Raw genomic sequence first — 7,008 nt, 5'->3', positions numbered from 1 at the left:
CCCCCTCCCCTCGCTGTGGAAAGACAGAGCCGACTCTTACCGGGAGGACCTCTTTCATGGCAAGTACTTTGTGATCCTCTCAAGGTGACCCCCGTCGTACCCACCAAGTCCTGTCGCCGCGTGCTTCCTCATTTCACATACAAATGAATCTTTACTTTTCATATTTATAGAACATTAAAATTGACGCATTTCCAGGAAAAACCTCAGAAAGGAAAAAATTCCTGAAAGATTCTTCCCGGAGGATTCGCCGATGAATCTAATTCTCGTTTTCGGTGTGTGTGCCGAGCCGGCAGTTTCACGCTGGGATTTGACACCTTTAAGGCCTCATTCACACTGCCGCACGTATGCACGCGTATACCCGCGTACGTGCGTATTGTACCATATGCAACCTATGCAAATAAATGGCTCCATACACACAGCCGCGTATAGAGCCGTATATTTGCGTAGCGTATATATGCGCGAAAACAGAGATGTGTCCGGGCAGCGTATTTCTGCGTATTTACGCGCATATACACGTGTACATGCCTACAGCACATAAAAAATTCCATTACGAGTGATGCATTCTGGGATTGCATATAGGGCACGCATAGACGCGCATATACGCAATATACAATTTTGCTTGCGTTGTGTGTGAATGAGGCCTTAGTGAATACCCTCCCTCTAATAGTTAGTGAAATTACAGCGCGGCGTGTCTGCCGATGTTGGAGGCGGGATGTAGATTGTGGAGGAGGGATTCCCGAATTATCTGGACCATACCGCCTAATATTCTGACTCCAAATGTATAGAATGAGACAAAAACCTAAAGAAGGAGAAGAGTTTTGTCCTGACAGGTTCCCCGTGCAACGGCATCCCTCAGAGATACACACAATGTAACGATGTAACCAGTGGCGGAACTACCAGGGTCGCAGAGGTGGCAGCTGCGACCGGGCCCTGGAGTTCCGCCACTTAGAAGGGGCCCGGGGCAAGAAGACGGGGCCCCTAGTAACCGCTGATTACCAGGATATTGAATATTATTATACAGGATTTATATAGCGCCAACAGTTTGCGCAGTGCTGTACAATATAGGGCAGACATTACAATCGCAATACAATTCAAGACAAGATGTTAAGGAGGGCCCTGCCCCTGAGGGCTTACAATCTAAAAGAATATGCCGGTAACCGCTAATATCGGTACCGCGGTCTCTTCCTCCTGTCCAGGGCCCTTCGTGCTGCACGCTCCTCCCCACACCTTGTTCCGGTCGGGGCGTATGATCGAGCCGGCGCAGCAGCCAATGAGTGGAGAGCGGAGCTATTCCCGCCCCCTCATCACACAGAACGGCTGCCGACCATAGAGCTGCCTGTGTGCTATGGAAAGCTCCAACTCCCTGGGTATGAGAAGTGGGCTGCGGACATGAAGGGGGAGATATAGAGAGCTGAGAATATGAAGGGGACATGTGAGAGGAGAGTGTGGGGGTCAGGGAGCTGAAAAGCTGGGATCTCTGTATGTAACGATGTAACTATGTAACTAGAGATGCAACGTTACTTTTCGAGTACCAGTGCCCAGGGCAGCCGTCCAGAAATTTTGGGGCCCCTTACGCGGCTTTAGGCCCCCCCTGGACACGGGCTTAGTGACGCGCTGGACGCAGGGCTTAGTGATGCGCTGGACACAGGACCCACCTGAGAGTGACCCTGCAGAGCCCACCATAGATGCTGCACAGCCCATCTGAGACTGTCTATGGTGGGCTCTGAAGGGGTCTCAGGTGGGCTGGTCAGGGCTGCATCCCTCCCCTCCCTCCTTTCCTTCCTACCTCCTCTTACCTGCACATGTGGCCCCGTCTGCCACTGGACAGGCCAGAAGTGACGTCACGTCACTAGCGTGACGTCACGTCACTAGCGTGACGTCACTTCCGGCCAGTACAACATCAGACGAGCAGCATTGCTAATGGGGCCCCAGATTGTCTCGAAGCCGCTGGAGCGGCAATACTGGGGCCCTGCGCTGCTAGGACCAGTCCTCCGCCTCCTCACCCTTCACCGTCGGCCGATAGTCATGTAAGGGACCCGGGGCGGGCTCCCCAGGCTGCCCGGGCCCCTTACATGAGTATCGGCCGTACCCCCCTGATGGATGCCCTGCCAGTGCAGATACTTGGCATTTTGATGAGAACTCCCAGGGTTGTAGCTGGGACCGGGCTTTGGTGCTCCACCGCTGTCCTGAAATCATTAGTCTGTATTTTAGAAAAACTGTTTTAGAAAAACTGTCACATGACACTAAACAAAAATGTATCAGTTCTTGTACTCGCAAAACTGGTATCTGTGCATCCCTTTATTTATATTTATAAAAACAAAATCACACATTATAACAGAGATGTAGAATTCCCGCGAGCTCCGAGTGCTCCTTGCACATCACAGCCGCCTCCTGACTTTGGCATTTTTCTCTAGTTGAGTCTTGGAGCTCAAAAAGTATCGTTACCTGTACTTGTACCGGGCACTGTACTTGGATATCGGTGCAACCCTAGATGTAACTATGTAACACGATGGAATTGTTGGGTTTACATAGTATTTGAGGTTGAATAAAGACATTAGTCCATCAAGTCCAACCTATTAGGATCTCATTCTAGGAGTACCTGTACCCCTGTATATTACCTGTACCCCTGTATATTACCCGTACCCCTGTATATTACCTGTACCCCTGTATATTACCCGTACTTTGTTCCCCACTATTTTTATTGTTATTATTCTGCCTTGATTTTGGTCGTCCGTTGGTAGTTATACTTACATGTGCCAACGGATTTCCTATATTGACTGGAGTGAGCCCACTATTATTAACTCCTTTTTTACTACTTTCTATTTATTCTTCAGGCAATCACCCAATCGTTGTGCAGCGCCCCTGAAATGGAGCGTTTATGGCAGATATACATGACGCAGGAAGAAGAAAACGAGGAACTGTTCATTGGAAACCGCACGGTTGTTAATCAATGCATAGAGATGTCTATGGGACCCCACCGCCGGAAAATAGCTCCTGCACCTTTTCACGCGGCAGGCGATTTCGTCCGAGCGACAAACTGCAAAGGTGTGAACAGCCTCCATTGACTTCAATGCGAATCTGTGTTTTGCGCGACAAATCGCCTAGGTGTGCACCGGCCCTGGGATTGGTAGGCAATTGGAAGACGGACCCCCATTACTATGGTGGTCAGAGAGAAGAATGCTCCTTACATCGGGGGTCAGTGGGAAGAATGCTTCTTACATTGGGGGTCAGTGGGAAGAATGCTCCTTACATTGGGGGTCAGGGGGAAGAATGCTCCTTACATTGGGGGTCAGGGGGAAGAATGCTCCTTACATTGGGGGTCAGGGGGAAGAATGCTCCTTACATTGGGGGTCAGGGGGAAGAATGCTCCTTACATTGGGGGTCAGGGGGAAGAATGCTCCTTACATTGGGGGTCAGGGGGAAGAATGCTCCTTACATTGGGGGTCAGGGGGAAGAATGCTCCTTACATTGGGGGTCAGGGGGAAGAATGCTCCTTACATTGGGGGTCAGGGGGAAGAATGCTCCTTACATTGGGGGTCAGGGGGAAGAATGCTCCTTACATTGGGGGTCAGGGGGAAGAATGCTCCTTACATTGGGGGTCAGGGGGAAGAATGCTCCTTACATTGGGGGTCAGGGGGAAGAATGCTCCTTACATTGGGGGTCAGGGGGAAGAATGCTCCTTACATTGGGGGTCAGGGGGAAGAATGCTCCTTACATTGGGGGTCAGGGGGAAGAATGCTCCTTACATTGGGGGTCAGGGGGAAGAATGCTCCTTACATTGGGGGTCAGGGGGAAGAATGCTCCTTACATTGGGGGTCAGGGGGAAGAATGCTCCTTACATTGGGGGTCAGGGGGAAGAATGCTCCTTACATTGGGGGTCAGGGGGAAGAATGCTCCTTACATTGGGGGTCAGGGGGAAGAATGCTCCTTACATTGGGGGTCAGGGGGAAGAATGCTCCTTACATTGGGGGTCAGGGGGAAGAATGCTCCTTACATTGGGGGTCAGGGGGAAGAATGCTCCTTACATTGGGGGTCAGGGGGAAGAATGCTCCTTACATTGGGGGTCAGGGGGAAGAATGCTCCTTACATTGGGGGTCAGGGGGAAGAATGCTCCTTACATTGGGGGTCAGGGGGAAGAATGCTCCTTACATTGGGGGTCAGGGGGAAGAATGCTCCTTACATTGGGGGTCAGGGGGAAGAATGCTCCTTACATTGGGGGTCAGGGGGAAGAATGCTCCTTACATTGGGGGTCAGGGGGAAGAATGCTCCTTACATTGGGGGTCAGGGGGAAGAATGCTCCTTACATTGGGGGTCAGGGGGAAGAATGCTCCTTACATTGGGGGTCAGGGGGAAGAATGCTCCTTACATTGGGGGTCAGGGGGAAGAATGCTCCTTACATTGGGGGTCAGGGGGAAGAATGCTCCTTACATTGGGGGTCAGGGGGAAGAATGCTCCTTACATTGGGGGTCAGGGGGAAGAATGCTCCTTACATTGGGGGTCAGGGGGAAGAATGCTCCTTACATTGGGGGTCAGGGGGAAGAATGCTCCTTACATTGGGGGTCAGGGGGAAGAATGCTCCTTACATTGGGGGTCAGGGGGAAGAATGCTCCTTACATTGGGGGTCAGGGGGAAGAATGCTCCTTACATTGGGGGTCAGGGGGAAGAATGCTCCTTACATTGGGGGTCAGGGGGAAGAATGCTCCTTACATTGGGGGTCAGGGGGAAGAATGCTCCTTACATTGGGGGTCAGGGGGAAGAATGCTCCTTACATTGGGGGTCAGGGGGAAGAATGCTCCTTACATTGGGGGTCAGGGGGAAGAATGCTCCTTACATTGGGGGTCAGGGGGAAGAATGCTCCTTACATTGGGGGTCAGGGGGAAGAATGCTCCTTACATTGGGGGTCAGGGGGAAGAATGCTCCTTACATTGGGGGTCAGGGGGAAGAATGCTCCTTACATTGGGGGTCAGGGGGAAGAATGCTCCTTACATTGGGGGTCAGGGGGAAGAATGCTCCTTACATTGGGGGTCAGTGAGAAGAATGTCCCTTACATTGGGGGTCAGTGGGAAGAATGCTCCTTACACCATCTTATGTCATGGGGGCTACCATTGTGACCCTCTCCTGCAAAAGCTTGTTGACTGGCTGCCACTCCTCTGGGATTGACGCAGAAGATGAATCAGCAGTAGGAGGGGATGGGGGTCTGATGTATAGGCAGAGCAGACCAGTAGGGGACTATTCCCGACCAAGTCTCCTTTCATACAGAAGAGGCTTTGGTCACATGACTTTCAGCTACAGGGGGCCCTAAGCAGAGGGTTCTGCAGTATGTTGCCTCCTATTTTACTATTTCTAGTGTAACTGAGTATGAGTGGAGGAGAGGGTGGGACTCTGCGACTCTCAGAGAGAATGACACCTCCAGCTGCTACTCGGCACACATCCAATGTCATCATGTAACAGAGCAAATGCTGCAAGGGATAATTGGCTTCCAGCAACAGATGTCACATCAAAGAGCCAACCCATCCAAAGCTGAGCTTTTATTTACAGATGAAGTCCTCCTCTGAGCTTCAAAAGTCCCCGTCTGCCCAGGGATGGTGGGAGCTCCTCATAATGGGTACAGCGGGGTACAGACCCGGGAACTCAGCACAGGGATGGTGGGGGCCCCTCATAATGGGCACAGCGGGTGTACAGACCCGGGAACTCAGCACAGGGATGGTGGGAGCCCCTCATAATGGGCACAGCGGGTGTACAGACCCGGGAACTCAGCACAGGGATGGTGGGAGCCCCTCATAATGGGCACAGCGGGTGTACAGACCCGGGAACTCAGCACAGGGATGGTGGGAGCCCCTCATAATGGGCACAGCGGGTGTACAGACCCGGGAACTCAGCACAGGGATGGTGGGAGCCCCTCATAATGGGCACAGCGGGTGTACAGACCCGGGAACTCAGCACAGGGATGGTGGGAGCCCCTCATAATGGGCACAGCGGGTGTACAGACCCGGGAACTCAGCACAGGGATGGTGGGAGCTCCTCATAATGGGCACAGCGGGTGTACAGACCCGGGAACTCAGCACAGGGATGGTGGGAGCTCCTCATAATGGGCACAGCGGGTGTACAGACCCGGGAACTCAGCACAGGGATGGTGGGAGCCCCTCATAATGGGCACAGCGGGTGTACAGACCCGGGAACTCAGCACAGGGATGGTGGGAGCCCCTCATAATGGGCACAGCGGGTGTACAGACCCGGGAACTCAGCACAGGGATGGTGGGAGCCCCTCATAATGGGCACAGCGGGTGTACAGACCCGGGAACTCAGCACAGGGATGGTGGGAGCCCCTCATAATGGGCACAGCGGGTGTACAGACCCGGGAACTCAGCACAGGGATGGTGGGAGATCCTCATAATGGGCACAGCGGGTGTACAGACCCGGGAACTCAGCACAGGGATGGTGGGGGCCCCTCATAATGGGCACAGCGGGTGTACAGACCTGGGAACTCAGCACAGGGATGGTGGGGGCCCCTCATAATGGGCACAGTATAATATGGCAATGGAGCAATATGAAGCATCTACACACTGAAGGTCTTATACGGTCACCTTAGGTTGGGTTCGGGGTAAATGAATCTAGAATTAAAGTGCCACATCGTAATATTCAATATTACTCCAATGACAAGGCATTTTGGGAGGTTTAACTCCGCCCCCCTTCAGGGCTTAAAGAGAATTGGGCAATGATACAAAGTCTGTGGGTGAGTTTGCACAGCATCCATCAGCAGCTGGTTCAGGCATATTCTCTGGATGAAGGGGGCGGAGTTACAGCCCTCGAAATGCTTTGGCTTTATAAACAGTCTCTCTTCTCAATAAATTTGTATTTGGACTTGAATATCAGAACTTGTGGTGCTGCAGTTCTGGAATCATTAATGGGGGACATTGGAGACTCTATCATGATAAAAGGTGGAGCATTCCCGAACAAGGATACTGCTGCTGTATATTGTGAACGTTCCTGACAGGTCCACTTTACGTG

Source organism: Nanorana parkeri, unplaced genomic scaffold (genome assembly GCF_000935625.1).
Source record: "Nanorana parkeri isolate BGI_ZX_2015 unplaced genomic scaffold, ASM93562v1 scaffold2564, whole genome shotgun sequence".
Lineage (NCBI taxonomy): Eukaryota > Metazoa > Chordata > Amphibia > Anura > Dicroglossidae > Nanorana > Nanorana parkeri.
The sequence above is the reverse complement of the archived record's forward strand: the minus strand, read 5'-3'. Positions refer to the sequence as shown.